The 22817-nt window shown below is 36.9% G+C and overlaps 1 protein-coding gene and 1 non-coding gene across 3 annotated transcripts in view; one reads left to right on the top strand and one right to left on the bottom strand.

Moving 5' to 3' along the window:
* SMURF2 (SMAD specific E3 ubiquitin protein ligase 2) overlaps positions 1 to 22817 on the top strand; it is a 122330-nt gene that overhangs the window by 12470 nt on the left and 87043 nt on the right. The window lies entirely within an intron of this gene.
* TRNAW-CCA (transfer RNA tryptophan (anticodon CCA)) lies at positions 18827 to 18898 on the bottom strand. Its single transcript has one exon. It is a non-coding gene; the product is annotated as a tRNA-Trp (tRNA).

Here is a 22817-nt window from a genome sequence, read left to right as displayed (position 1 = left end):
GAGTAAAGACCTGTAAAACAGAAACCCAGAGTGTAAATAAGAGTTCTTGAAATAGAGTTGGAGAATTAGAAACTATCAAAGGTGATGCTGGCTTCTAATGCACATCCATACTTTAGGATAAACTTTCTTATATAAACTCTATGTTACATGTACAGGAGCAATACAAAAATTATTTTTGTTATATTAGAATTGCAAACATTGGTAGTTTATTCAACTTTTTTTTTTGTATGATCTTATGTCGTCAGGCTTTAAATACAACTTTCTCTAGTGAAGTAGAACACTTAATTGCTTGGTCAGATTATTCAGAATCATATAAATTTAATACTATAAATAAGGTTGAAAGAGCTTTCTTAAAAAAATTGAATTTTGTAAAGGAAGAAGAATGAAGAAAAAATATTTTTAAAGATTCTTCTATCTTTTTAAAGTAAAATAGTATTTGACACATTCAAAATACCATGTCTAACACAGTACTTGGTACATAGTATATCTTCAGTAAATATTTGTGAATTAAAGAATGATTCATGAAATTGAAAAAAGCTTACATGGTTTAAGAGGACCTCATTTGAAACAGATAATAGAATCTCTCTTTGTGACATTATTACTGAATTAACTGATGTTTGTACCTTAGTAATTTTGACAATGTTAAGTTATAAAGATAGAGGACCAAAGTATTCATTAAAGTTAATATTTGACTTGATGGGTAGAACTCTTTTACCATACTCTGCAAAATTTACTTTTCAACAAAGTGAAGATCAGTCTGATAGTCACTGCAAAAAGATCTACTTTTGCAGTGTCACCTAAGAAATTCACATATATAACTTGTCTGTCAGTGTTAGGAAGAAAATTAATATTTTTTCAGAGCTCTATAGTTTTAACTTGTTCCCATTTGTTATCTAATTTAATTACTGTTGAGATCCTGACTTTACAAGTATTCTAAACCAGTGAAGGCGAAATATAATCTTTTATCTGATGAAATTTTTTTCTTGAATCTTATGAAGAGAATAGCAACTGATTTTTTTGAGGGAACAATTGGTACAATTATTCAAATTCCATAGAAATTAGGCTAGTTGTACCAGAAATCTTTTGTAATAAAATATGAATCCTTGTACATTTTAGTTTTCTATTTCCTAGTTGTTTTGAGTTTTTCTTATTTTACATAGGTAGGAAAACTTAGGTAGTAAACCAGTCTTTTTCTTACTTTAAAATAGGGTTGGTGATGATATTTCAAGTTTCTTCTGATTTCCAGTTTGGTTATCTCAAGTCTTTTTTCTCTAACTAGAAAGAGGACTTGGAATGGTGGTGAAATATTTACATATTCAGTGATCATTTGTTGAGAGTCTTAACATGCACCTTAGCCTGAGGTGTAGGTTCTGGGATTTCAAGAAGAGATTTGGATCCCGATCTTGCTTTCAGGGAACCTACAGTGTGAACAAGTAGAGACAAGACTTGATGGATGAAATAATTGAACAGTCAGTGCTAGAGTTAGTGATACATACAATGAGGGTGAAATAAAAGAATGAAAGCCCATGGATATTTTTAAGGGAGCTCAATTTTCAGATTCTAAAGTTGATCAGTTTTTCATATTTTCTTCCTTTCACTTTACAAAAGAAAGGCACATCTCTAGGCCATCCCAAATAGTACATTGTCCTGGGGTAAGAGGTCTTCCAGGGCACCTAAGAGACAAATTAGAATATTGATGAGGTTATCGAGAAGGCAGTGACTCCAATGACTAACATCTTTTCACAAGTCACGTGGTTTCAACCCTTCAATTTCAACAAAATTAGGGACCCGATCAAGTTGTTAGTTGATCATTAAAAATAATTTTCATAAAAATAAGTTTTCTTAGCACTTACATTTATAAAAATGAGAAATAGGAATAAAATATTTTCAATAAACATTCATTGATAGACACATGAACGAATTGAAAATAAGATAACCTCATCCATGTCATGAAGAGATACATTTCCAATTCTTCTTTTCCTCGTCCTGTTCCCCCTTTTTGAATAATTGGTTTGTTCTAATCAGGATGCAGGAAAGGTCTACACATTGTATTTTTTTTTTTTTTTTTTTTTAAGACCTTGAGCTCTTAGCGGTCTTCTCTCTCCTAGGGGCATTTGCTTTATTTTATTTTATTTATTTATTTATTTATTTTTGGCTGTGTTGGGTCTTCGTTTCTGTGCGAGGGCTTTCTCTAGTTGCGGCGAGCGGGGGCTACTCTTCATCGCGGTGCGCGGGCCTCTCACTGTCGTGGCCTCTCTTGTTGCGGAGCACAGGCTCCAGACGCGCAGGCTCAGTAGTTGTGGCTCACGGGCCTAGTTGCTCCGCGGCATGTGGGATCTTCCCAGACCAGGGCTCGAACCCGTGTCCCCTGCATTTGCAGGCAGATTCTCAACCACTGCGCCACCAGGGAAGCCCCTACACATTGTATTTTGTTGGTATGTCTGAATTTTTTTTTAAAGTATAGGCCCATTGCCCCCCCGCCCACCTTTGTTCTTTGAATTTTCTTTGAATTTACTTATTACAGAAACCAGAGCTGTTAAATACCTTAATCTAAAAACTCTTTATGATTTGGTTCTAGCATTGTTTCCCATCATGCTTGTGTCCCATGATATGCCTGTTATACCACTCTGAATTCCTCACTCTTTACTATTCTTTTCACATTTTCTTTTATCTCCCAAGTTTTTGATGGTGCTGTTTACTTAGACTCTGTTACAATACTTTCTTCCTTACCTAGCCACCCTGCCCAATCTACTCGGGCTATTAAGACAGCTGAAGCATTTTCTCCTCTGAGAAGTCTTCCCAGACTTCCCCAGGCTGACTTAAGTGCCCCAGTCTTAACAGTTACGGTCCTGATAGAAACAGATAACATTCTCACAAAAGGTGAAAGAGAATGTCGTTAGGGGACTACTTAGAATGAATGGGCAGGGTTAAGGGAATCCAATTAGGAATGGTGTAGCACCTAGGGACTAGCAATGTTAGGAAGTTGCATCATCTTTGGGCAAGAAAGGGAAAGGGAGCGAGTAGTCATGGGAACGCAGAGAGACCCTTGCTGTTGCTTCTCATTTACCGAACCCAATTTGAGGCTGGAGGGTAAGGGAGCCCAATTCCTGTAGTCCATTACGTCAGCCTCCTAGGACACCAAGTGCTGGTTAAAGGATGGAGAATGATCTGAAGGAGCAAATAGAAGTATCCAAAACACCCTCATTTATATTCCTGCAATACGTTAGAATACTTCGTTGTATCATTTATTATATTGACTTAAAATCCATTGGTTGTATTGATGTTTTCCCCATAGCACTGTGAACTCCTCTGTAGCTATGAACTAGCTCTTACTCATATTTGCCTACCCACAGTGCTCATTAGATACTTAATTAAATGAATAAAAGTTTAAAAAAGAGATGAATGAGATACATAATTTAAAAGGGCTGTTCTACTTCGTAGTAATGTGTGGTGATTCTTAGTTCAAAAGAGTAAATCTAATAATTTTTGCTTTGTTTGGCAGTTTTGATGCTTTTGCAATAATTGACTCACTCTTTTGGTTGAAGAAAGGCCAGGGATTAATTTAGGCCATAATAGATAACTTCTGTATTTAGAAGGATTATAATGCAAGACTGATTTGGCTGAGCTCAGTGGCATGGTAAATATATTTATGCACTTCCTTTTGCTATGGGTGAATCATGATGCAGGGAAAGAATCTGTAGAGGCTATAAGGCCATAAAATTAGATTGATTTCAGGAAGAGTGTGCCTTACTTACTATTATTAGACTTTCTCTGGGTTATTACATAGCTTTTTCAAATCTCTTAAATAAATGAAAGCTGGTCTTGGGACTTCCCTGGTGGTCCAGTGGCTAGAACTCCAGACTCCCAATGCAGGGGGCTGGGTTCAATCCCTGGTCAGGCAACTAGACCCCACATGTCACAACTAAGAGTTCGCATGCCACAACTAAAGACCCTGCATGCCACAATGAAGATCCTGCGTGCTGCAAAGACCCAGCGCAGCCAAATAAATAAATACATAAGTAAATACTAAAAAATAAAAAAAATAAATGAAAGCTGGTCTCTATATGGAAAAATGCACCCTTATTGCTAGCCAAATTCTTCCCCTCCCCCCAATAATTGAACTAATGATCATATATTTGCTATAAAAGCTTGTTAGAATTGCTGTATAAAAAATTACTCCAAAACTTAAAGGCCTAAAACGCAAACAATAATTTTATTATCTCTCGTGATTTCTGTGGGTTAGGAGTTTGGAAAGGGCTCTGCTGGTTTTTAAAAAAAATTTTTTTAAGTTAATTAATTTATTTTTGTCTGCATCGGGTCTTAGTTGCAGCACACGGGATCATCGTTGCGGCACACGGGATCATCGTTGCGGCACGTGGGTTCTTCATTGTGGTGCACGGGCTTCTCTCTAGTTGTGGCACCCAGGCTCCAGAGTGTGTGGGCTTTGTAGTTGCAGCACGCGGACTCAGTAGTTGCGGTGCGTGGGCTTAGTTGCCCCACGACATGTGGGATCTTAGTTCCCGGACCAGGGATCAAACCCGTGTCCCCTGCATTGGAAGGTGGATTCTTAACGACTGGGCCACCAGGAAAGTCCCTGCTGGCTGGTTTTGGCTCAGGGTCTGTCATGTATTTTATTCAGATGATGGCTGGAGTTGGAATAGCTGGGGGCTGGCCAGGCATTTATCTCTCTTCAGGTCATCTGCGAGCCTCTCCATGTGATTTCACTGCACGAGCTAGTTTATGGCAGCCCCAGGGCAGTTACACTGCTAATATGACTGGCTCAGGGTACCAGCAGGAATTGTCAGGAAACAAGGCGAAAGCTGCATCTCCTTTTCTGACTCAGCCTAGAAAGTCCTTGTTGCATTTTGTTGGTTACAGGCAAGTTACTTAAAAGTTCTTCTAGATTCAGGGGGAAAGAACATAGATTGCATCTCTTGATGAAAAAAGTGACGAAGAATTTGCAGCCATTTAAAAAACTGTCATAGGTGACAGTGGTGGCAGCTACCACTGCTACTTCTTTTGTTTTTTTGGTTGGACTCCATGCTCTTTGGTACCCTAATCTAATGCATACTATTTTCCAGCTTTTGTAATTGAGTTATTTTATGTTCTGCCTTTGAAGTTTCCAGGAATTTTATTACAGAGAACTTAGCAAAAGAAATTTTCAACAGTTTCTAGAAGAGTTATGATAATATGTTATTAAAATCCGTAAGTTATTTTGGTAAAGGATAAAAAAGATACTCAATGGAAACAGAAGCAGACTGGTAAAAAGAAAGAAGGCAGATAAATACTATTTGAATAAAATAATTTATGCAAGTATGTGAATTAAATTCTTTAATTCTCTGGAATGAGTTTTATATTGAAAAAATATTATAATTCAGGGCTAATAATCAGAGTTTTAGTGCTCCCCCATCAGGTCTGCATTGTTTTTCTTTAACCCTTTTATAATCTGTTCCCCATGGAGCAGTTTCATAAATTGAAAACGAAAATGTAAATTGGATAATTTTACTCGCCTGCTTCAAACCCTCCAGTGGCTTTCCATTATACTTGAATGAAATAGACATTATTTGTACAAGATCCTGTACAATCTGGCCCTGTCTTTCCTTGGCTCATTTTGCTTTAGTAACTTTAATTGTGTTTTGATTTCTTGAAAAAAGGTCAATCTTTTTCCCACCTGAAGGCCCCCCCCCCTTTTGTTGCCAGGGTCTTCTTTCTCTACTTATTATTTTTTCTGTGTCAGTTTATCATTTCAAAGAGTTCCTAAATACTCTGTCTAAAGTAGCTTCTACTTTCATTATTCTCCATCATAGTATCTTGTTAACTTCAGAGGACTTATAATTTATTTTTATATTCACTTCTTTACCTGTTTGTCTTTTAAAAAACTTTAAATTTTAGATTTACAGAGAAATTGTGCAGGGCAGAGACTGTGTGTTTCATTTACCTAGAGTAATACTAAACACTTAGGAGGTACTCTGTAAATATTTCTTAGAAAAACAACTACTAGAAAGATGTCTTAGAGTTTATAGTCTAACCTCTTCCGCACTTTATGTGAATAACATGCTGAGGGAGGTCATGTGTGTCTTCTTTAAGTCCATGGCTAGTTGGCAAGACCCAAGTCTCCAGGGTGGTACTAGAAACCACATCTTGTGATAATCCAATTTGTTGTATTTAGAGGTGAGTTTACTGTGAAACTAATGAAGCTTAACTTTCAGGATCCTATCTGAGGGCCTGGGAGGGACCCTGGCAATGAGTTCATGGTCACTTTAAGAGGGGTGGAATAAGGAGGGTGGGAGGGAGATGCAAGAGGGAGGGGGTATGGGGATATACGTATGCATATAGCTGATTCACTTTGTTATACAGCAGAAACTAACATAACACTGTAAAGCAGTTATACTCGAATAAAGATGTTAAAGAATTGTTTTATTAGTATATATTATATTTATATACAGAAAAAGTGCGAAGCTTATAAGTGTGCAGCTTAAGACTTTTCACAAACTTAACACGCCTATATAATAACCAGTGCCCAGATCAAGAAACAATATTTCCTGTACGTTGTCACATAGTTATGAAGGATTTGCAAATGTGCTATATCTTAACCACAATCAGTTAAGATTGCTGTCTCTTTTTACACTGATTTCCCTTCTCTCATACTTCTCATGTTGGTGGCATTGGAATAGCTGTAGGCATTTTGGGCATCTGGCTATGGGGAAACTGACTTGGGGATACATTTAGTTGGGTTTTAGCAGGATATGTTGATGTGGTTCACAGTCTCTTCGTGTATAGTCAAGGTATTGCTAGCCGTCTGAGTACGAGCATAGTGTCTAGGAATACTGCACATTGTGTTAACTCATTTGGCGTTGTGACATAAACATGCAGTCCTAGAGATGGTATAGTGATATGAATATGTCCCATGGCATCTGGCACCTGAAGTATGTAGTTAGTGGAGCAAAAACCAAGGTTTGATGCCAAAAGGCCAGTTTGTGAAAAATTCTTCCGAATCTTAAAGCTTCATATGAAAGAGACTTGTTAGTAGTTTTCCCAAGTTTGGCCACAATCCTAAAAGTTTACATAACATTACCAATAATGGCCCTGTGCTAAAAGAAACTTTTCTAAGTTTTACAACAACAACAAAAATATGTTCAACTATGCTAGAGAAAAGACTGAATTATTTTTCTGTTATCTCTATAGAAAATGATATTATAAAACTCATGGGAAAGTATGATACTGGCATAAGGGCTGACATATGGGTCAGTGGAGTAGAAGCGCGAGTGCAGAAATAAACTCATACATCTGTGGTCAATTGATTTTTTCCACAAGGGTGCCAAGGCCACTCAATGGGGAAAGGTTAGTCTTTTCAGCAAATGATGTTGGAACAATTGGATATCCACATGCTAAAGAATGAAGTTGTACTGCCACCTCACACCATATACAAAAATTAACTCAAAATGGATTAAAGACCTAAATATAACAGCGAAAACCATAAAAACTTTAGATGGAAACACAAGGCCTTGGAGTGGCAGTGATTTCTTAAATATGACACCAAAGCACAAGCAACCAAAGAAAAAACCAAATTGGACTTCATCACAATTAAAAACCTGTACCCCGGGCTTCCCTGGTGGCGCAGTGGTTGAGAATCTGCCTGCTAATGCAGGGGACACGGGTTCGAGCCCTGGTCTGGGAAGATCCCACATGCCGCGGAGCGGCTGGGCCCGTGAGCCACAATTACTGAGCCTGCGCGTCTGGAGCCTGTGCTCCGCAACAAGAGAGGCCGTGACAGTGAGAGGCCCGCGCACCGTGATGAAGAGTGGCCCCCGCTTGCCACAACTAGAGAAAGCCCTAGCACAGAAACGAAGACCCAACATAGCAATCAATCAATCAATCAATTAATCAATAAAAATAAATAAATCTTTAAAAAAAAAAAAAAAAAAAACCTGTACCCCAAAGGACAGTATCAAGAAAGTAAAAAGAGGGAATTCCCTGGCGGTCCAGTGGTTAAGCCTCTGTGCTCCCAATGCAGGGGGCATGGGTTTGATCCCTGTTTGGAGAACTTAGATACCACATGCTGTGCAGTGCTGCCAAAAAAAAAAAAAAAAAGTAAAAAGATAACTCATAGAATGGGAGAAAATATTTGTAAATCATAATATCTGATAAGGGTCTAGTATCCAGAATATATAAAGAACTCTTACAACTTAATGACAAAAGGACAACACAATTAAAAAATGGGCAAAGACTATGGAAAACAGTATGGAAGTTCCTCAGAAAACTAAAAATAGAATTACCAAATGATCCAACAATCCCACTGCTGGGCATATACCCAGACAAAACTATAATTCAGAAAGATACATGCACCCCTGTGTTCATAGCATTGTTCACGATAGCCAAAACATGGGAACAGCCTGAATGTCCATCGACAGATGAATGAATAAAGAAGATGTGGGGGACTTCCCTGGTGGTCCAGTGGCTAAGACTCCACGCTTCCAATACAGGGGGCCTGGGTTTGATCCCTGGTCAGGGAGCTAGATCCCACATGTTGCAACTAAGAGTTCCCATGCCGCAACTAAAGATCCTGCGCATGTGGCAACTAAGACCCGACACGGCCAAATAAATAAGCAAATAAATTAAAAAATAAAATATTAAAAATAATAAAGATGTACATATATACAAAGGAATACTACTCAGCCATGAAAAAGAGCAACATAATGCCATTTGCAGCAACATGGATGGATCTAGAGATTATCATACTAAGTGAATTAAGTCAGAAAGAAAGAAATACTATATGACATTACTTCCGTGGAATTTAAAATGTGGCACAAATGAACCTATCTACTAAACAGAAACAGACTCACAGACATAGAGATCAGACTTGTGGTTGCCAAGGGGGAGGCAGGGAGGGAGAGTGATGGAGTGGGAGTTTGGGGTTGGTAGATGTAAACTATTACATTTAGAATGGATGAATGGCAAGGTCCTACTGTGTAGCACAGGGAACTGTATCCAGTCTCCTGGGATAAGCCATAATGGAAAAGAATATTTAAAAAGAATGTATATATGTGTAAAACTGAGTCACTTTGCTGTATGGCAGAGATGGGCACAACAGTGTAAATCAACTGTACTTCAGTTAAGAAAAACACACAAAAAAACAAAAAACGGGCAAAGGATTTGAGTAGACTTTTCTCCAAAGAAGATAGACCATTGGCCAATAAGCATAATGAAGAGATGCTCAATATCATAAGTCATTAGGGAAATGCACATCACAATGAGATACCATTTCATACCCACTAGGAGGGCTATAATAAAAAATGGGAAAATGACAAGTGTTGGCAAGGATTTTCATACATTGTTGGTGGGAATGTAAAATGGTTCAGCCACTGTGGCAAAAGTTTGGCAGTTCCTCAAAAAGTTAAACATGGGAATTACCATATGACTCAGCAGTTCTGTTCCTAGCTATATAGCTAAGAGAATTGAAAACATATGTTCACACAAAAACTTGTACACAAATGTTCATAGTAGCATTATTCATAATAGCCAAAATAGTTGGGTGGAAACAACCCAAATGTTCATTAACTGATGAATAGGTAAATAAAATGTGGTATATCTATACAGTGGAATATTACTCAGCTATAAAAGGGAATGAAGTATTAATATTGATACATGCTACAACATGGATGAACCTCAGAAACATTATGCTGAGTGAAAGAAGCTAGACACAAAGGGTCACATATTGTATGATTCTAGTTGGAAAATCTATAAAGACATAAAGTAGATTGATGGTTGCCAGGGGACACGGGAAGGGGAGAGTTGAGAGTGACTTCCCAGGTATGGGGTTTCTTTCTGGATGATGGAAATGTTCTGGAATTAGATAGTGGTGATGGTTGTACAGCATTGGGAACATACTAAAAACCATTGAATTGCACAGTTTAAAATGGTGAGTTTTATGTTATGTGACTTCTATCTCAATAAAACAAATTGCAAAAAAGCCGTCACAGGGGAAGAGGTACTCAAAGAGTATGCAGCCAAGAAACTAGGAAAAAAGGTTTTATAGGGGGTGTGTCAATTAACAAAAGTATTATTTTCTGGTTTTTATAATGTTTGTGATATTTGTCAGCTTGTTAAAATTTATGATTTCTCATTCTAAATTGAATATTTGCTCTCATACCTAATTTTATATTATTCTAAAGTGGGGCCCCCAAACTGTATAAACTCCAGGCTCTACAAAATCTGGATGCACCCTGAGATATAGATTAGCATCAGATAAAAATGATTCAAGAGCTGTGCCGTCTTTTTAAGCATGAGGGATCGAACAAATGTTTATTTCTGTTCTCTCCCAAACCCCATTCAATGATAGTAAAGGGATAAAAACAGCATACACCTACAAGAGCAAAAAGAACAGAGGAGGAGACAGCAAATAAATGATGTCAGAAAGTTTCAGGAAGATGGAAGGTAGTTGGAGCACATAATTTAGCTGAGAAAGTAGAATATAAAGTATTTGCAGAGGGCGTAACAAATCCTTGCTGTATTCCAGCTAGTTCATATCACAGATCTCTAGAAAAGACTCAGGAATTGGAGGCACCAAGTATCTCTGGGGGTACAGATGAGATGTGAGGCTGAAAATGAGAAATGTTTTAAAGTCTGTGGAAGGTTCTATATGTATATATACATTATCCCAGGCAGCCTGGTGAATGTTCTTCCTCAACCCTCATAGAAAGTTAAAGACATTTTGTGAAGAAAGTTAACCAGATTGGCTCCAGGGGCAGGGATACCTGGCACTGTAGAAGGTAGGGGAGAAATGCTCACCTGAAAATGAGGGGACTGGCAACATTTTAAATAGTGAAACTCCCAGCCCGCCTGTGCTGTTCAGCTGCATGAACACTAGCACCCAATTAAATCTTTTCTCCTTTATGAAAAAGTCTTCTCTGGAAAATATCGGACAGCTCAGAGAAAGCACTAATAAATACTGATATTTAGAGTGTCCTAATGAAACAGCTAGGTCACCCTGCTAGACACCCTACAGTGAAAGTTATCAGTTGCTAGGTGGGAGAGAGAAGGCCTCACCACTCCTTGAACTTTCACTTGCACATGAAGAATTAGAAATGACACTGACCTCTCTACAGCAGTATCAGAACTGAGAAGACAGTTGAGCAATGCCTTTGGAATTCTGAGGGAACATGACTTCTAGCCTAGAATCTAACCATTTGCTCACCAAGTATGAAGGCAGAATAAAGGCATTTTGGGGCATGCCAGATCTGAAAAAATTATTTCTACTTATCCCTTTTTAGGAAGCTACTGAAGGATATATCCATCACAATTAGCGAACATACTGTAAAAAAGTAGTACATGGGTGATTGTATCCTTGTACAAAAAGGGAAAGGCAGAGTCAAAGGGAAGTCAGTAAACCTAAAGCCTGGGGAAAAATACTCTCAAAGTCTATGCAACGTCTTGTGTATTTTTTCTTGGGAGAGGGTCTGTGTTGAGATTCTTGTTTATAAACGAACAAAAGCCAAGCTTGTAACACAAAACAAAACAAAAAAAAAACATTGCCAATCATGAACATTGTCAGTTTTTTTAGTGTTTGACAGTTTTGTAGGTAAGAGAAGAAATGGCATGTTTAAAGAATTTTGAGGGACTTCCCTGGTGGCACAGTGGTTAAGAATCTGCCTGCCAATGCAGGGGAGACAGGTTCGAGCCCTGGTCCGGGAAGATCCCACATGCCGTGGAGCAACTAAGCCCGTGCGACACAACTACTGAGCCTCTGCTCTAGAGCCCGTGCGCCTGGAGCCCCTGCTCCGCAACAAGAGAAGCCACGGCCATGAGAAGCCTGCGCACTGCAACAAAGAGTAGCCCCTGCTCGCCACAACTAGAGAAAGCCCGCACGCAGCAACGAAGACCCAACTCAGCCAAAAATAAATAAATAAAATATAAATAGATTTTAAAAAAATAAAGAAATTTGAGCTTGATAGTCTTTTTTTTAAAAAAATATCTTTATTGGAGTATAATTGCTTTACAATGTTGTGTTAGTTTCTGCTGCATAACAAAGTGAATCAGCTGTACGTATACATATATCCCCATATCCCCTCCCTCTTACGTTTCCCTCCCAACCTCCCTATCCCACCCCTCTAGGTTGTCACAAGCACGGAGCTGATCTCCCTGTGCTATGCAGCTGCTTCCCACTAGCTAGCTATTTTACATTTAGTAGTATATATATGTCAATGCCACTCTCACTTTGTCCCAGCTTACCCTTCCCCCTTCCCGTGTCCTCAAGTCCATTCTCCACGTCTGCGTCTTTATTCCTGTCCTGCCCCTAGGTTCATCAGAACCATTTTTTCTTTTTTTTAGATTCCATATATATGTGTTAGCATACGGTATTTGTTTTTCTCTTTCTGACTTACTTCACTCTGTATGACAGACTCTGGGTCCAATCACCTCACTGAGCTTGGCAGTCTTTTATTAGTCCTATTGATCACTTTTATTGTCAGAATTTTTTTTCTTTGCTTTGTCAATTACTTATGGCTTTATTGCTAAAATACTTGCTGTTAGAAAACACTCAAGTTTTAGAGCTGGCTGAGAACCAAGCTCTAAAATTACCTTAACCTGGGATATGTAGACCTTTAAGAAGTCTGTGCATTGGCTCCAGGTGGGTACTGTGAATCCCCTGGGTTGTATATGTGGACAGTCCCCCTCCCGCCGCCCCCACCCGGCCTAGGGTCCAATTTCATATCACAGGAAAAGAAGCTCAGAGAGGTTAAGTGACTTACTCAACAGTGGTCTTCTGATTCCTATTTTGGTGTGCATTCTCCTGTTAAATCTTGCTGTCTTCAAAGTCCTGAATTAGTTTCATTTTTGTCACATGATCAACTTTTAAATTTCTTGAACACTGTGTGTAATGATTAAGATGAATGCAGGAACTGATACAAATTTCTCTTGAGTGATAAACTATGTTAAAACACCGAGTTTTATTTATTTAATGTATTTTTTATTTTGGCCGTGCCACGTGGCTTACAGGATCTCAGTTCCCCAACAGGGATTGGACCTGGGCCATGGCAGTGAAAGCACTGAATCCTAACCATTAGACCGCCAGGGAACTCCCCAAAACACAAAGTTTTAAGATATGACTAACCTCGGGGGGACAGGCAACATAGGGATAGGGGATTAAGAGGTACAAACTATTATGTATAAAATAGGATTCAAGGATATATTGAAGGGGAGTATAGCCCATATTTTATAATAGCTATAAATGGAGTTTAACCTTTAAAAATTGTGAATCACTGTATTGTACACCTGTAACTTATATATTATACAGCAACTGTACATCAATAAAAAATGTGACTAACCTAAAATAATGAGACATTTCATATAGTCATCATTATGAAGAATAAAATTTTTGTACTTTTCTGTTTGTGAAGGAAAAAACTGAAAAAAATAAAAATTCTAGAAACATTCTTAAAGTGTTAAAGTGTGCATCTCACACACACATTTTATAGTTTTTTTGGGGGAGGAATTGTTGAAGAATGAGTATTTAGGGAGACAAGTTGGGTTGTTTGATCTGCTGTGTTGAAATTTTTTCTAGAATGTAAATCTCCTTTTCTGCCCTAGTTAGTAAGATCTTAATGGCTGTTTCGGGGTCTTGTACTCTTGTAGTTTGGAAGTCAGTTTGAATGCATCTTAACATTGAAGCCTTAAGTAATGTAGGAAATTGGATAGAACACACATTCCTAAGCTTTTAGTTAATTTTGGAAATAAAGCTTAAGGACTAGTGTACCTTTCTGTGACTTGTCTCTTGAGCAGCTGCTGAGCTTAATGCTATCTCTTGCCTCTTACTAGGCTGAAACCTCCTTGGGGGCAGGGCAGGGACTTATTTTATGTAATTTGTATCAAGCATATAAGGAGAAATCAAAGCTTATTTATTAAATAAAATAAATTAATTTTTAAATTTATTAAATTTATTAAATAATCAGTCCTCAGTTTAAGTCCATTAGGGTGTATTGTAAAGGTTGAAATTATTGTCAGTTTGTAACATAGTTTAAGCAAAACTGATTACAAAATAATAGATACATTTTAGAAATTTAGAAAATTACTAAATTTTAAAAAATTACTAATTATTTAGAAAAATAAGTCATTACTCAGAGTTACCTTACATTTTGGAATTACATTGAAACGTTTTCTTTTGTTAATAGTATATGGCCCAGAAATGTGTTTTAATAGGGATATTACTTTCTTTTTCTAAGTGTAAAAATAAATTTATATTGATATGCAGTCAAGGACTTTCTTTGCCTTTTTTCTCTATTAAAACTTGTAGTTTTAAACTTTGCTACACAGTGATGGGGAGATAGATCAGAGTTGCCTTGGGGTAGTTATTTGGCTTGAACCATGAAGAACAAGACTTAGGACTTGGGAGTTCCCTGGTCATCTAGTGGTTAGGACTCGGCGCTTTCACTGCCAGGCCTGGGTTCAGTCCTTGGTCAGGCAGCTGAGATCCCGCAAGCCGTGTAGTCGCGGCCAAAATTAAAAAAAAAAAGAGTTAGGACTTGTTCTGATATTGTGATTGATTTTGAGGTGAATTGAAACAGGTTGTTACCCAGTTTTTATATCTTTTATGCATGATTTTAAAAAGTTAAGAACATTGAATAAGCTAAATGTATATGTGTGGCAAATTGTACAGAAGATTGTACAGTGAAATGATTAATTTCTATCTGCTCCCTAAACAGTTTCTCTTTTAAATTGAGCTGTAGTTGATTTACAATGTTGTGTTAGTTTCAGGTGTACAGCAAAGTGATTGTTATACATTATTTATGTATTATTCTTTTTCAGATTCTTTTCCAATACAGGTTATTATAAGATATTGAGTATAGTTCCCTGTGCTCTACAGTAGGTTCTTGTTGGTTATCTATTTTATATGTAGTAGTGTGTATCTGATAATCCCAAACTCCTGATTTATCCCTCTCTCCCCTTCCCCTTTGTTAACCATAAGTTTGTTTTCTATGTCTGTGAGTCTGTTTCCGTTTTGTTTTTGGCTGTGTCACGCGGCTTGTGGGAATCTTAGTTCCCCGACCAGGGATCAAACCCAAGCCTGGCAATGAAAGCGCTGAGTCCTAACCACTGGACCGCCAGGGAATTGCCTGTTTCTGTTTTGTAAATAAGTTCATTTGTATCTTTTAAGATTCCACGTGTAAGTGATATCATATGATATTTGTCTTTCTCTGACTTACTTCATTTAGTATGATCGTCTCTAGGTCCATCCATGTTGCTGCAAATGGCACTATTTCATTCTTTTTTATGGCTGAGAAGTATCCCACTGTATATATATACCACATCTTCTTTATCCATTCATCTATCAGTGGACATTTAGGTGCTTCTGTGTCTTGGCTATTGTAAATAGTGCTGCTATGAACATTGGGGTACATGTATCTTTTCGAATTAGTTTTCTTCTTTTCCGGATATATGCCCAGGAGTGGGATTGCTGGGTCATATGGTAACTCTATTTTTAGTTTTTTAAGGAACCTCCATACTGGTCTCTAAACAGTTTCTTAATGTGGCTCCCCCAGATACAATTAGTTGCCAGTTTCACCTACTTTGTAAATTGCCAACTGCTGAAGTAGAGGATTCTTACAGTTTTGCCCCATTCTCTTTGGGAACCTCCTCTTTCCCACTCTCAGTCCAAGTAATTCCAGTGGTCCAAACTGTTCTAATCTCCAGGTGGAGAGAAGCATGAGCAAAAGCAAAAGATATAGGGACTTCCCTGGGGGTCCAGTGGTTAAGACTCCATGCTTCCACTGCAGGGGGCGCAGGTTCAATCCCTGGTCCAGGAACTAAGATCCCACGTGCTGCGCGGTACGGCCAAAAAAAAAAAAAAAAAAAAAAGGAGAAAAAGCAAAAGATATAAAATGTCAGGTGTACAGTAGGGTAGGGAGGAGAAGAAAGGAACACCTGAGGTCAGATTGTACAGTGACTTAAATGATAGACTAAGTCTGGATTTTATCCAATAGGTAGTCAGGAGTTAATAAACATTTCCAAACAAGGGAGGAATTTTAGATTTATTATTAATTCCCTATTCCTTCCAACCCTAATTCTCAAGCCTTACTTTTTCTTCTTTGAAGTCTCTCGACCTATCCTTCCTTTCCCATTCTTACTCATTCCACTACCATAATCCAGTCCTTATTACATCAGACTGAGATGGTTGCCATAGTTGACAAACAAATGGTTTCTCTGCTTTGAGTCCTTCGTCCTGCAGCCCATTCTGGACATCACTATCAGATTAATGTTACTTAGAGCTTCACTTTGATCAGGTCTTTCTCCTGCTCATAAACCTTTAATGTCTCCTTATTGTTGACAGGGTAAGATCCAGACTTCTTAGCCTGTCATTCAAGCCATTCCAATAATTAACCCAGTCTACCTTTTAAGCCTTATTCTTTCCCTTGGTCCTAGAGAACTTGGAATGTTCCTTTTTATCCTCTCATATATCTTGCCCCTTTCATTTTAAAATTTTGTCTTTATTTCTTCCTCCTGGGTTATCCTTTCTCTAGTCACTGGTTAAAAACCATACCCATCCTTAGAGTTCAGTTAAAGTTATACCTCCCTTGTGCAGCTTCTTCAAATTATTTAGAAGCTAGTTTGAGTTCTTTCCTCTGAAATCTCAGAACTCCTTGTACTTAAGGCACTTAATGCTTTCTGCTATGCTTGTTTGTCTTAACTGCCTTGCTAGATGATGTAACTTAGTTATGGTGTTTATTTTCTACACACAGTACCTTCATATACCTGTGTGCTTGACAAATATTCTGTTAATTGCACTTTCCTATTTTGGACTGTCTTTTGTGCTGGCTATAAATGTTTTGGTAGTTCATTTTAGCACTAATTGTTTAGCACTAATTTGATAGTAGTTGTTTTATGTTTCTTAGTCATGGCTTCTCAACTAGACTATAAAATTCTTAAGGGCAGGAATTATGTCTAATCTGTACTTCCAGAATTCTTCCATACTGTATACATAATGTTTTTCATTTTTCAAAATAGTGCTGAGATGCTCCTGTCTGGCATGAAATACTGGACAACTGATTATTGGACTTAGAGCTTTTTTAGTAACTGGAAAAAACTTAAAACATGTTTCTCAGAACCCTAAAAACACATACATTGGTATGAAAAAGAAATAAACACAAATATGGAATTTCTATAGCTTTAGATTTAGGTTATATTTTAAGGAAACAGAGGTTCAAGTAGCCCCTCCGTTTTTGGGGTGCAAACACAATATGATACCCTTTTCTATAATTTAAATTTTCCTCTATTCAAATAATCAAAAGCTTATCTACTTGAAATAGTTTTATAGAAATTATTCTGAGATGAGTGCCTTTTTCTGTGTTTGAAATCTGAATTTGATGGGATAGTTGGTTTTATGACAACTCTGTGTGTTTACAGTTTGTCATAATGTGTCCTTTGTAGTTGCCACCTACTGTAGTTGATTTTTTTTTTTTGAGGGGAAGTGTGTATTATTTTGAGACTTATGTTTATATACTAATGGCAATTGAGTTTAATAATATTGCGTATTCTTGTCTTTGTTTTGCCTAGTAATTTTTTCCTTAAAATCACAGAAAATCACAGAAAAATCAGTACCTTCCATTTTTCAATATTATGCTATAATCATCTTGGAGTATTTGAACGTTAAATACATAAATAAAATAAATGAAAACATAATCACATAAGGACCTGTGGCAAAAATATGCTTGTGTGCCTGTCCGGTTTTATAACAAATGTTAATATGGAATCAAATTGCAAGTATTGTCTGCTTTTGAAGTGGAATTTGGCAGTTTGTGTTCAATTCAGAGGCTTTCAAACAAGGCAAAGAACAAAAGGAGAAACAATTTGTTACTTATAATAATTTAGATTAAAAATAAGTAACTCTTGGCTCTTTTATTGTTTTTAAAAACTGCAGATATATTCTCTACTTTATAATGCAAATTTTTGAAATGTAAATTATTTAAAAATCCAGGAAGTACAATAATATATGTTAAACATTTTAATTTTCATTGTTTTTCAGTTACACAAGTATTGTAAGTCTTACATGCTCACTTTAAAAATTTCAAACAGTATAGAAGTATATAGAGTAAGAAGTGTAGGTTCCTCCTCGTACCTTGTCTTACTCTCTTCTCAGAAGTAACTACTGTTCATAGTTTAGTGTATGTGTAAGTTTTCTAGATTTGCCCTATGCATTTGGCTTATACACACTCACATAGTATTTTTTTCCTTAATAAAACATGGATATAGAATCATACTGTACCAAGTGTTCTATCACTTTCTTTTTTCTCTTAATTTATCTTGAAGTTATTCTTTTTTAACCATAGAATAGATAATATAAAATAGTAGGCAAAAATATTGGCAGTAATTAAAAGTAGAGGGCACTTGTCTTCTATTGCTGAATATTTAGGTTGTTTCTTTTTAGCTGTTACATAGTTACCCAGTGAACATTCTTGTGTGTGCATCTTTTTTTTTTTTTTTTTTTTTTTTGTGGGCATTGCACAGCTTGTGGGATCTCAATTCCCCCACCAGGGATCGAACCCAAGCCCTCAGCAGTGAAAGCCTGGAGTCCTAACCACTGGACCGTCAGGGAATTCCCTTGTGTGTGTATCTTTTGGTTCATATTTTAGTATGTCAACAGAATATATTCCTAGAATTGCTGAGTTAGGATAATTGTATTTTAAAAAAATATTTATTTATTTATTTGGCTGCTCCAGGTCTTAGTTGCGGCGCTCAGGATCTTCGTTGTGGCATGCCGGTTCTTTAGTTGCAGCATGCGGGATCTTTTTTTAGTTGTGGCATGCAAGCTCTTAGTTGCGGCATGTGGGATATAGAGTTCCCTGACCAGGGATCGAACCTGGGTCCCTGCGTTGGAAGCGTGGAGTCTTAGCCACTGGACCACCAGGGAAGTCCCAGGATAATTGTATTTTGATTGTTGTCAGATACTGCAAAATTGCTTTACAAAAAGGAGGAATTAATTTACATTCATAGCCATGCACAGTAAAAAAAAAAAAAAAAAAAAGTCTGTTTCTTTATAATCCTGAAAATACTGAGTTTTAACAAATCTTTAAAATTTTTGCCAATTCAGTGGGGTAAAAATGTTACCATAATGTTTGTTTCAAGTTTAATCTCTTTGGTTCTTAGTGTGGTAATCATATTTTCATATTCTTATTTGCCATTTCTACTTCTGTGAATTCCATGTTTATACTGTTTTAACCAGTTTTCTATTTTGTCTGACAATTTTCTAAGTGATTTGTAGAAGCTCTTTATATGTTCTGGATATTAGTCCTCTGTTAAATTCTATATTTATTTTTTTCTGTCATTTCTCTTTTAACTTTGTTTTATGGTAACTTTTGCCGTACGGAAGTTTTTAAATGGTTAATTTGTGTTATGAGATTCAAATTTAATATTGCATAAAGATCAGATCTGGCATTATATGGAACTGACATAATTATTATGTTAGGTTTTAACTTTTTAAGAAAAGTTTGATAAATTTAACTGACCATAGTTTCATTTCATTTTCTTGCTGTTACTATAACATGGACATTTATTGATTGATTGCCACGCTGCGCGGCTTGTGGGATATTAGTTCCCCCACCAGGGACTGAACGCGGGTCCCCTGCAGTGGAAGCGAGGAGTCCTAACCACTGGACCGCCAGGGAATTCCCTGACATGGACTTTTAAAAATCATCCTTCTAAGTATAAAGTTGCATACAGGCCTCCTTTTGTTCCTAATTTTAAATTATAAGGACAGTAATTTAAATAGTTGGATTATGTCAGATGATACTGAAATGATTCAACTCTTAGGGGGCAGTAATTTCTATCTGTATAGCTTTTTTTTTTAAAGTTTTTTCCACAGAGTTGATTTCATTGAGAACTTATGCCTTTTTCTGAGAAAAGAAAGCCTAGAAAACTTTTGTTTTTTGTGAAAAAAACAGGAAAAAGAAAGTGAAATCTCATATCACTTTGGACTGAAAGCTCTTTCTCTTTTATTTTTTATTGAAGTATAGTTAATTTACATTGTTTCTGGTGTACATCTTTTCTGTTTTAATATGCATATCATTATGTACTTGAACAAGAGATTCTACACATACACAAATAGAACTTGTGACTCTTCAACAATTTTGAGCATATTTTCTGTGAAGGTACTCTTGGGGGAGATTCTGTCCTTAAATGATTAGTAACTAATTCTAGTCATGTTTAACCCCTCTCAAAATATGAAATAATTGAAAGTAAAAAAATAACAAAAAATTCATCTTGACCAAGTAGATTTTTCCCAAGATTGTAAGGGTGATTTAACTATAGAAAACATGTTAAGTGATCACCACATTAACAGAATAGAAAAAGCATATGTTCATCTTAATTGATGTAGGAACAAATTTTAGTACCCATTTATGTTAAAAATTGCTTGTTAGCAAATTTAGAAGAAACTTCCTTAACTTGGTAATGGATTATCTACTAAACTCTTAAAGGAAAAATCACATTGAATGATTGAATGATAGAATTATTTGCTTTAAGATAAGGAATCAGAGCAGAAAGTCCAGTATTACCGTTTTTTATTCATCATTGAACTGGAAGTCACAGGCAGTACTTTATAAGACAAGAACAAATATAAGAATTAGGAAGGAAGACATAAAATCACATATGACATAAAAACCTAGGGTTAAGGATACTACCCTGGGATTAATGATCACATTTGAGGGTAGACCTAAAGGAGCCAATAAGAGTTAATCTAATCTCTAGATTAGCACTAATCTAATTTTTAATGTAAAAGTGGTAAACGTATTTCTGCTAACTGTATTTGACAGTTTGAAGTTTTTCTTTTACTTTTAATAAACCATCAAAGTTGTTGGCCTCATTTTGGGAATAAAGCACCAGTGAGTCTTTTTGTGTCTAGGAGGATGGTCATTTTTAGTGTGAAACAGACCAAGCTGCAAATAGTCTCTGAGAGTTACTTTAGAGTTCGCTTTGAGAGTTAGAGTTACACTTCCTTGACAAAAAAAGATTTTACATGATGATATTCACCAGTAATTGGTGAATTTGCAGTTATTTATCAGTCGATTCTGAGATAAATTATCCTCATTGCCTGTGGATATTCGTTAATTCATTCTACCACTGTTAACTCTATTCAGAGTCAAAAATAAGGTTCTGAATTTGGTATTGTGGCTATATGGATGGATGGAAGGATGAATGAGACAGTCTCTCCTCTTATGGGGAGATCAGTTGATAGCTGCAGTGATAAAAATTACGTAAAACAAATGTTTCATTCGTGTATGTTCTGTAAAGGGCTGTGTGTCAAATATATTATGGGGAAAATAGTGAAGTAATTGGGGCTATTTTTGGATTTTCTATTCTTTTCCATCAGTCTGTCTGTTAATGCACCAATACCCATGTCTATTTATGTGTTAGTGGTTTTAATTATAGGGGTTTTGTAGTTTGTTTCAGTATCTGGTAGGTCTAGGTCTCTCCTTTCCCCCGTAGCTTTTCCTCTCAATATTCTTTCGTGATATATTTTTTTTAAAAAAATATTTATTTATTTATTTATGGCTGTGTTGGGTCTTCGTTTCTGTGCGAGGGCTCTCTCTAGTTGTGGCAAGTGGGGACCACTCTTCATCGCAGTGCGCGGGCCTCTCACTATCGCGGCCTCTCTTGTTGCGGAGCACAGGCTCCAGACGCGCAGGCTCAGTAGTTGTGGCTCACGGGCCCAGTTGCTTCGCGGCATATGGGATCTTCCCAGACCAGGGCTCGAACCCGTGTCCCCTGCATTGGCAGGCAGATTCTCAACCACTGCGCCACCAGGGAAGCCCTTCTTTCGTGATATTTTCATGTATACTTAGCTACCAATTTTCCCAGAAAATGATTGTTAGTATTTTTATTGGATTTTCATTAAATTCATAAGTTAACAGAGATGATACTTTGATGATATTGAGTAAAATGTTCTAATCAAGAGCAAGGGATTTAATTGTATTTCATTGATTACACTTAATTGTGACCAGAGAGTGTTTGTACTATTTTTACTTTATGGAACTTTCTGATTTTTTTTTTTTGGTGGGGGCGCTCCTAATATACATCAAGAATTAAAAAATTCTTTACCTAAATCATCTCATTTGATTTTCAAAGTAATTCTGTGAAGTAGGTGGGTACAAATATTGCTGTCATATCATCAGAAAACACTGACCTCAGAGAGGTTAATTAATTTGTCCAAGGGTACAAAGCTAGTAAGTATGGGGGAACCTGAATTCGAACACAGAGGTGTTTTACTCTCCGCTCTGTGTTATACTGTCTTCTTAAATTGTTCAGATCTCTTGACAGAGAGCTCTGGAGGCCTTTGAACAGGCTTTTGTTTGTTTGTTTGTTTGTTTTTCCCCTAAGCAGTTCCTTTTTGTCCCACTTTTCCCTTCAGCTTAAAAAAAAAAAAAAAGGGAGACAGAAGCATTTGTAACTTCCTTGAGAACCAAGTTTTCGGTCAAATAGGCTGAGTGTTTTGAATTAAGAGAAGTTTGGTTTTTTCCTGCCCATCTCTCTTTTCAACAGCTGACTGAGTGTAAGTCAACTGGAGATACATTTCATTTATTTGGCAGACGTTCCCTGGGAGGGTTGATGTTAGGAGAGTGTGGGGGCCTAGTGGATTATTAACCATGTGCTATGGATTACACAGCATACTTTGGCCATTCTGCCTTCAGATGTCTGAGCTAATGGAGAAATCGGTGATTAATGTGCCAAAACTTAATCAAGTCAAAATTTAGGGAAATTGAAAGTGTTGCCTTTTTTCCCTTTTTAAACAGAGAGGCTTAGGGTGGTTAATAGATGATGAGAGGCATATGATA

The sequence above is a fragment of the Balaenoptera acutorostrata genome, chromosome 20 (genome assembly GCF_949987535.1).
Source record: "Balaenoptera acutorostrata chromosome 20, mBalAcu1.1, whole genome shotgun sequence".
Classification (NCBI taxonomy): Eukaryota; Metazoa; Chordata; class Mammalia; order Artiodactyla; family Balaenopteridae; genus Balaenoptera; species Balaenoptera acutorostrata.
The sequence above is the reverse complement of the archived record's forward strand: the minus strand, read 5'-3'. Positions and strand labels throughout refer to the sequence as shown.